At 45.8% G+C, this 8,236-nt stretch overlaps 1 pseudogene; it reads left to right on the plus strand.

Moving 5' to 3' along the window:
• Positions 1-6,752: 6,752 nt before the first annotated feature.
• On the plus strand, positions 6,753-6,849 carry LOC138084956 (U2 spliceosomal RNA; annotated as a pseudogene).
• Positions 6,850-8,236: the final 1,387 nt, after the last annotated feature.

An 8,236-nucleotide genomic window follows, 5' to 3' on the forward strand; every position in this document is an offset into this window, starting at 1 on the left:
CAGAGAGATTTCAAGGGAAGTAAATAAATACCATGTGATTTGTTTTCCCTCATGTATTGGTTTTCTCAGCAGGGAAGGGAAAAATGTATAATTCAGATGTAAACTTTGTCTGATTAAGATCAAATGAGATTCTCTTATTCTTTTTTTTCTTTCTGTTAACCCTTCTGCCTGCTTCTTCCCTCTGTCCCCTCCTTCCATTGTGAAAGAGTGTTTGATCCTTTGACTGAAGGGGAAGGAGAAATGTTGGGAGCTCAGAAGTGGCTGGCGGAACATGCTTGCTTCTCAACTTCCTCTGGGGTGGAAATTCATTTAAAACTTGCAGTTTCCAAAGTGGTTGCCAAAGCCACAACATGGTGAAGGGGGAGGGGCCCTTAGCATCTCCCAAGGACAGGCTGGAGCCATGCAGTGGGGGTGCAGAGTGGGCACGCCTTGCAGAGACTGTCTTTCTGAAAATGTCCCCAAGGTGTAACAGGGTGATGAGTCCAGATCCCCCGACTGCAGTCTTGTGGAGTGGGTCTCAGTTTCCACCCTGTCACTGTCTCTACTGAAACCCACAGACGTTTCCTATTTCCCTCTTCACTAAACTCAGCCTCCTCTTCCTGATTTGTAAAACTCTCCACAACCTGGGTGCATTCTATCAAGAATATGCCTTCATCTGTATCACCATCCAGCCTGACTGTAGGCTTTAGGGCTCTTACCTCCCAAGACGCACAGAGTTCATGTCTTCGAATTGGAGGAGAAGACTTGAACTTGAGTCCTCAGTCTACTACTTACTGCTTGGTTGTCTTGGGAAAGTCGTGAAACCACTCAGAACCTCAGGTTCTCTTTAGGACATGGAACCAGTGACTATTTACTGAGTCCAGGAAGCTCTGCATCTGTGTCCATGCATTACTATCTCTTTGGTAGCTATGCCCTAATTTTCCCCTGGAAACATCTCTGTCCCGCTTTTGGTCTGTGAACTTCTGGGTGGAGTTAGTTCTGCTCCCAGCATCAGGAGTAGAACCCATGATTCAACCCAAAGCTGAACAGTGTATCACAATGCCCCCTGATTGCCTTGTGGGTGGATGGTGGGCAGGTGACCTAAGCTGGTGCAACCAGAGTGAATTCCTGCACTTCTGCTGGGACGCTTGCTCTTTTTGGCTGAATTTGGATGTGGTTGCAGCAGCCTGAGCTGGAGAATCAAGCCTGAAAATGAACTACCCTGAAGAGTAGAGCTGAGCTGAGCAGGGGGTGGGGGGAAAGAAACCTGGTCTCAGTTAGTGCTGGAGGACCGTTTCTCTATCTGCATGAGCCATCAAACGGCTTCTTCCTCCCCTTTTGTCTGTTCAAAGCCTTCCTGATCTTTCCTCGCCTCCTTCTTTCCTTCTTTTCTGTCCCCACTCCTTCTCTTTTAATTTGCAAAGAAAATCATGGTAAAATACACATAACATGAAATTTACCATCTTAACCATTTTTAAAGTGTACAGTTTGGGGGTGTTAAGTACATTCATGTTGTGCAACCAATCTCCAGAACTTTTTCATCTTGCAAACCTGAAACTCTATACCCATTCAACAATTCCCCATTTCTGCATTCCGATAGCCCCTGGCAGCCACCCTTCTACTTTCTGCCTTTGAGTTTGATTCCTCTAGTATACACTACCCCATATGAGTGGAGCCACACAATATTTGTCCTTTCATGTCTGGCTTGTGTGTGTGCTGAGTTGCTTCAGTTATGTCCAACTCTGTGCGACCTTATGGACTGTAGCCTGCCAGGTTCCTCTGTCCATGAAATTCTCCAGGCATGAGTGGGTTGCCGTTTCCTTCTGCATGGAATCTTCCTGACCCAGGGAGTGAGCCCCTGTCTCTCATGTCTCCTGCATTGGTGCTAGTGGCACTCTTTACCACTCGTGCCACCTGGGGAGCTATTTCACGGAATATAATGTCTTCAAGATTCATCCCTGTTGTAACATGTCAGGATTTTCTTCCTTTTAAAGGCTGAATAATATTCCACTGAATAGATACACCACATTTGGTTTATCCATTCATCCTCAGTGGACATTTCACTTGTTTCCACTTTCTAGCTATTGTGAGTAAGGCTGCTATGAACATGGGTGTACAAGTATCTCTTTGAGACTCTGCTTTCTGTTCTTCGTGTGTATACCCGGAAGTGGAATTGCTGTGTCACATGGGGTTCTATTTCTACTTTTTGGAAGAACTGTCATATTTTCCATGAGTTGCACCCACAAGGCACAGGTTTCCAATTTCTCCATATCCTTGTCAAAATCCTTCCCAGCCTTTTTAGCCAGCATGAAGTTGTCTCCCTTGATCTCTGACCCCCACGTCCCTCATTGGTACCCACCACTGAGCACACCAGGGGTGCCACACAACTCAGCTCAAGGTTAGACATGAGCCTCTGTGGTTTCTAAATTTTTTAGGTCTTTCTGAGCAGAGCAAGAGCTTCCTGGAGGTGAGGTCTGTGAACCCCCATCAGGATATGTCAGCAGGAGGCTAAGCTCCCTGGAGGTGCAGAATCATTTCCTGTTTGACGTCTTTACGGGACTGTTCTTTGGAGAGATTTTGTTTTTCAAGCATCTCTTTCTGTCTGGCACACAGAGGGCAGGTAGAGCCATGAAAACAGCGGTGGGGTTTAGATTCCCACCCCCGAGCTGCCCTGGATAACTGTGTGACCTTGGCAGGTCACCCACGTTTTCTCAGCTTCCGTTCTTCAGCTCTAACATGAGGCTGCGTTACCGCCCACACAGGCCTGTGTGTTTATTGAAGTAACTGGTGCAGGGGCGTAAGGGCTCTGGGAGTTCCCTCCCATGCCTTCCCAAAACTGATAGAAGCAAGTGTCACATAAGTGAGATACAGCGTTCCTTGAGAGTCTGATACACTCGATTTTGGAATATTTGAGGATAATTGGCATTCCTAGACAATCCCCAAATTTGTTTCAGCTGATGACACTATCTTGGAGGTGGGGGGACCCAAGCTGCTAGTAAATGACTGAATAGTTCAATCAAGTTTTATGTTGATGTGACCATTGATACTTTCAAATCCAACTCAAGCGCCACTGCAAATATTGCTTCCTCCGGTAAACCTTTCTTAATCCTACAGCACTTAGACACATCTCCATGTCAGGTTGATTGGCTTATTTCCTTGATGGGACATGTCAGCTGACATCCCCTTGTGCATTGAAGCCAGCACATAGTAGATGCTTAGTAAACATTTGTTGAATGAATGACTGACTGAATGAATAAGTTTCAATGCAATATAGGGAGGCTAAGGAAACAGCCTGGAAGATTGTAGCAGGAGAAATACCCAGAAGGGAACCTGGAGAGTTCATAGCAGACTCTCTGGATAATTGAAGGGTGCCCTGATTTTTCCATTCGAATTTCAGCTCTTAAAAAATCACTGCAGATGGTTACTGCAGTCATGAAATTAAAAGGCACTTGCTCCTTGTAAGAAAAACTATTACAAACCTAGAGAGCATATTAAAAAGGAGAGACATCACTTGGCTGACAAAGCTCCATCTAGTCAAAGCTATGGTTTTTCCAGTAGTCATGTACAGATGTGAGAGTTGGACCGTAAAGAAGGCTGAGTGCCCCAGAATTGATGCTTTCAAATTGTGGTGCTGCAGAAGACTCTTGAGAGTCCTTTGGACAGCGAAGAGATCAAACCAGTCAATCCTAAAGGAAATCAACTCTGAATATTCATTGGAAGAATTGATGCTGAAGCTCCAATGCTTTGGCCACATGATGTGAAGAGCCAACTCATTGGAAAAGACCTTGATGCTGGGAAAGACTGAGGATAGAGGAGAAGGGGGAGACAGAGGATGAGATGCTTGGGTGGCATCACCGACTTCCTGCACTGAGTTTGAATATACTCTGAGGGATAGTGAAGGACAGGGAAGCCTGGTGTGTTGTGGTCCATGGGTTGCAAAGAGTCAGACACAACTGAGTGACTGAACAATAACAAAAATTACACAGCATAGCCAAAAGTGAAAGTCTCTCAGTTGTGTCTGACTCTTTGCAACTCCATGGACTGTACAGTTCTGACTCCAGGCCAGAATACTGGAGTGGGTAGCGTTTCCCTTCTCCTGGGAATCTTCCCAACCCAGGGATCGAACCCAGGTCTCCCGCATTGCAGGCTGATTCTTTACCAGCTTATCAGCATAGCCAGTGGGCCCCTAAACTGGAATATGGCTTCAATTCCTGACTCCTCCACCTACTAGCTGGATGACTTTAAGCGAATTACTTGACCTCACTGGGCTGCCAGTGTGCAGCCCAGTTAGCCCTCATTCTGGCTTTGCTCAGAGCCCCCAGCTTCCCTATCTGGCCCTTTGGGGCCGGCCTCTTCTCCAGGCCGCCTGCCGTTTACACATCTGAGAATTATGCAGGCCAGTGGAAGCACACATCCTCCAGCCCACTCGCTCCTCACGCAGGGGATTAAAATCTGTCTCATCTTCCCAGTTTGGAATGCTGAGTATTTGGTCAAGGATTCAGCTCCCCTTTTTTATGAGGCTTTAAGAAAACCCAAATTAAACCCTGATTTGTTTTTAAAGATCAGAATCCTTAATCTTGCAGCATTTGGCTCATTTTCCTTACAGGCTTAGAAGGGAACATTAAACAGATTCTGTTTCTTAGCACACTCTGCTTTTTCTCTGCTGTGTATTCGAGGGGGTGGACAAAGCTCTTGAGATTTCCTGTAGTGCTTCAGCCTGCTGGACGACCTTGGCCAAGCCTCCTTACTTCTCTGGCCTTTGGTCGTCATCTGTGGAATGAGGGCGCCGAGCGTCAAGGCCTGTGTACTCTTTGAGGGATTGCTTAAAACTCCTGTGTGCAAATGGATGCTCAGAGAGGGGAAGGGACTTACCAAAGGACACACAGCTATTTATTGGGCAGAACCAGCTCAGGGCTTCTGGTTTTGAGAGGAGATATCCACCCCCTAGAGACTCCATTTTCTCTAAGAAACAAGCATGGGAGCATCAACAATTCGTGTTTAATTTTCAAGCCTCCTACTTTCCTAGGTAGAGTACATAGACTTCAGGATGAAGTTAGTGTTTTCAGGGCTATAAAAATGCAGCCATGAAATTAAAAGATGCTAGGAAGAAAAGCTATGACAAACCTAGATTGTGTATTAAAAAACAGAGACATTACTTGGCTGACAAATAGTCCATGTGATCAAAGCTATGGTTTTTCCAGTAACCATATATAGATGTGAGAGTTGGACCAAAAAGAAGGTTGAGCACCAAAGACCTGATGCTTTCAAATTGTTGTGCTGGAGAAGACTCTTGAGAGTCTCTTGGACAGCAAGGAGATCAAACCAGTCAATCCTGAAGGAAATCAACTCTGAATACTCATTGGAAGGACTGATGCTGAAGTGCCAATACTTTGGCCACCTGGTATGAAGAGCTGACTTATTGGAAAAGACTCTGATGCTGGTAAAAATTGAGGGCAAAAGGAGAAGGGGACAGCAGAGGATGAGATGGTTAGATACCATCACCAACTAACTGGATATGAATCTGAGCAACCTCTATGAGATGGTGAAGGACTGGTAAGCCTGGTATGCTGCAGTCCCCGGGGTCACAAAGAGTTGGACATGACTTAATGGCTGAACAACAGCCAAAAAAGGAAAATCCAGAAATGGGGAAGTCAGGATGTGTTGACATATTCTGTGCTTCAGATGTACCAAAAGGAAAAATGTTTGATTTAAACCAAAATGATGTGAAAACTAGCAGCCAGCAGCCGTCATAATGTTTCCCTAGCTTCGGATAATTGCCCAATATAGTGACACATTTTTCCGCTTTGCCTTGGACTGAAGGGTTTCTGAGATGTGGGATGAAACCTGGAAAGTCCCAGGCAAACCAGGCTGACTCAAATGAATGGACCACCCTACTGGCTGGCTAGTAGGCTAAGAGAAAGGGCTTTAGTAGGGAGCTTGGGCTGCTCTGAGTAATGGATCAGTCACTTCTTTGCCATGCAGCTTTGAGAGGGCCGAGCTTGCCAACTCTTAGTGTTCTCATCTGATAGTTGGGCTTGAATGGGGTAATAGTTTAAACTGTCCACTTCAGTAACTGGCACAGAGCAATCACCCACTGAATGTTAAGTCTCTTCCTTCAAGGGGGGGAAAAACTCAGTTTTTTCATTTTTTGGGGGGTGGTAATCATTGTGGGGAGAAGGCAATGGCACCCAACTCCAGTACTCTTGCCTGGAAAATCCCATGGGCAGAGGAGCCTGGTGGGCTGCAGTCCATGGGGTCGCTAAGAGTTAGACATGACTGAATGACTTCACTTTGACTTTTCGCTTTTGTGCGTTGGAGAAGGAAATGGCAGCCCACTCCAGTGTTCTTGCCTGGAGAATCCCAGGGATGGGGGAGCCTGGTGGGCTGCCGTCTATGTGGATTTTCCCCCCAGCTGTATTGAGTTATAATTGACAAATAAAATTGTAAGGTATTTAAAGTACACCTCAAAACAGTTAAATGCAAATTGTGGTGATACGTAAGTACCCCTTGTGAAAGGATTCCCACCATTCATGAACATATCTATCACCTCACATGTTTATCTTTTTTTTGTATAAGAAAGGTGTTTTTTTTTTTTTTTTCTGCTTTAAATTCCCAGCCTGTAGTAAAAGAGATTACAGGTAGTGAGGGAGGATTTTATAAAATCATGCAGTATTTTCTCCAGGGTTGGGTTTTGAGTAAATCACCACGTATCTTGTTGCACTCTTGGGCAAAGCAACCATATTGTCAGTTCTTTCTCTTTTAAAATGTTTAGGGTCACTTCTTGGCCTTTTGGCTAAGATGAAGTGTAACATCTGTTCTTATCAGTTGTATACTTATAGCTGATTCACGTGGTCATACAGCAGACACCAAGACAACACTGTAAAGCAATTTTACTCCAATTAAAAAATGTTTAGGAAAGTCATGGATCAGCCTTGGGGTGCAAGAGGGAGCAGTGGGGTCCAGCCTTACACGCAGCTTGGCTGATGCAGGCAACAGAGGATGGTTGCTGGCATGAGATCTAGGTTAAAATTCCAGTTCTGCCCCATTTTGGCCGTCACTCTCGTTCTCTCCTGTGTCAGGTAAAGGGCCATCTGTATTTGGCAAGGTTTTCATGTGGCCTCTGAGAGAGGGATACTTGGTACCTCCTGGAAGCGTGTGACTATTTTAGTCCTGTCAATTTGGGTTCCTGTCTTAGACAGTCAGAGGGTCTCAAGGTCTTCCCTGTGCCATTTGAGGCTGGGTTAAAGCAGGAGCATATGTGTTGGCTGGGGCGGGAAGCCAGCTCTCGTGGTGAGATGATTTCCCCTTGGATACTGAAGATAAAATCCAGACCTTTGGGGACTTCCTCAGTGGTCCAGTGACTAAGACTCTGTGCTCCTGATGCAGGAGGTCCCAGGTTTGATTCCTGGTTGGGAAACTAGATCCCACCTGCCACCACTAAAGATCCCATGTGCTGCATCTAAGACCTGGCATAGCCATATAAATAAAGATATTTTTTAAAATCCAGACTTTTGACTCCAGAGCCACAAAACAACCTGGCCACTCTTGGCAGCTAAGTCCTGGGTTTCTGTCCATCCAAATCAGTAAAGAAAAGGTCAGAGGTGCTGAAGTCAGAGTCAGCCACTCCACTGACCTTGCTGGCAGGTTGTCTCAGGATTGGTTCATATCTTAGAGCCCTTTGTCTTTATTTCTCCCCAAGCCTGCAGTTTTAAGCTGTGGATATGTCTGCAGGCTCTTGCAGGGCTAGGAATGGCCCCTCTGGCCTCTTGTGTTTCCCCACCAGCTTTGAGAGGCAGCAGTGAAAAAGTGAAAGTGTTAGTCGCTCAATTGTGTCCAACTCTTTGTGACCCCATGGACTGTAGCCCACCAGGGTCCTCTGTCCATGGAATTATCCAGGCAAGGATACTAGAGTGGGTAGCCATTCCTTTTTCCAGGGGATCTTCCTGACCCAGGGATCGAACCTGGGTCTCTTGCATTGCAGGCAGATTCTTTACAGTCTGAGCCACCAGGGAAGCCCAGTGCAGGGTAGCCAATAAATGGTTCATCAGTGGCTGTGGCTGTATTCATGTAGCCCTTCCACTACAGCTGAACACTTAGGAGGCTTCCATTATAAGTAACATTGGGATGAGCACTGCAAATGGGCCTAAGTAACCCTTTAGGAAAGTTGGCAGAGAGGTCATGCTTGATCTACAGATGAGATTTCCTGAGAAGGAAAGTTGAGCAATTTAAAACAAATTTGCAAACATTTGGAAGGAAG

This window comes from Capricornis sumatraensis, chromosome 8 (genome assembly GCF_032405125.1).
Source record: "Capricornis sumatraensis isolate serow.1 chromosome 8, serow.2, whole genome shotgun sequence".
Taxonomy (NCBI): domain Eukaryota; kingdom Metazoa; phylum Chordata; class Mammalia; order Artiodactyla; family Bovidae; genus Capricornis; species Capricornis sumatraensis.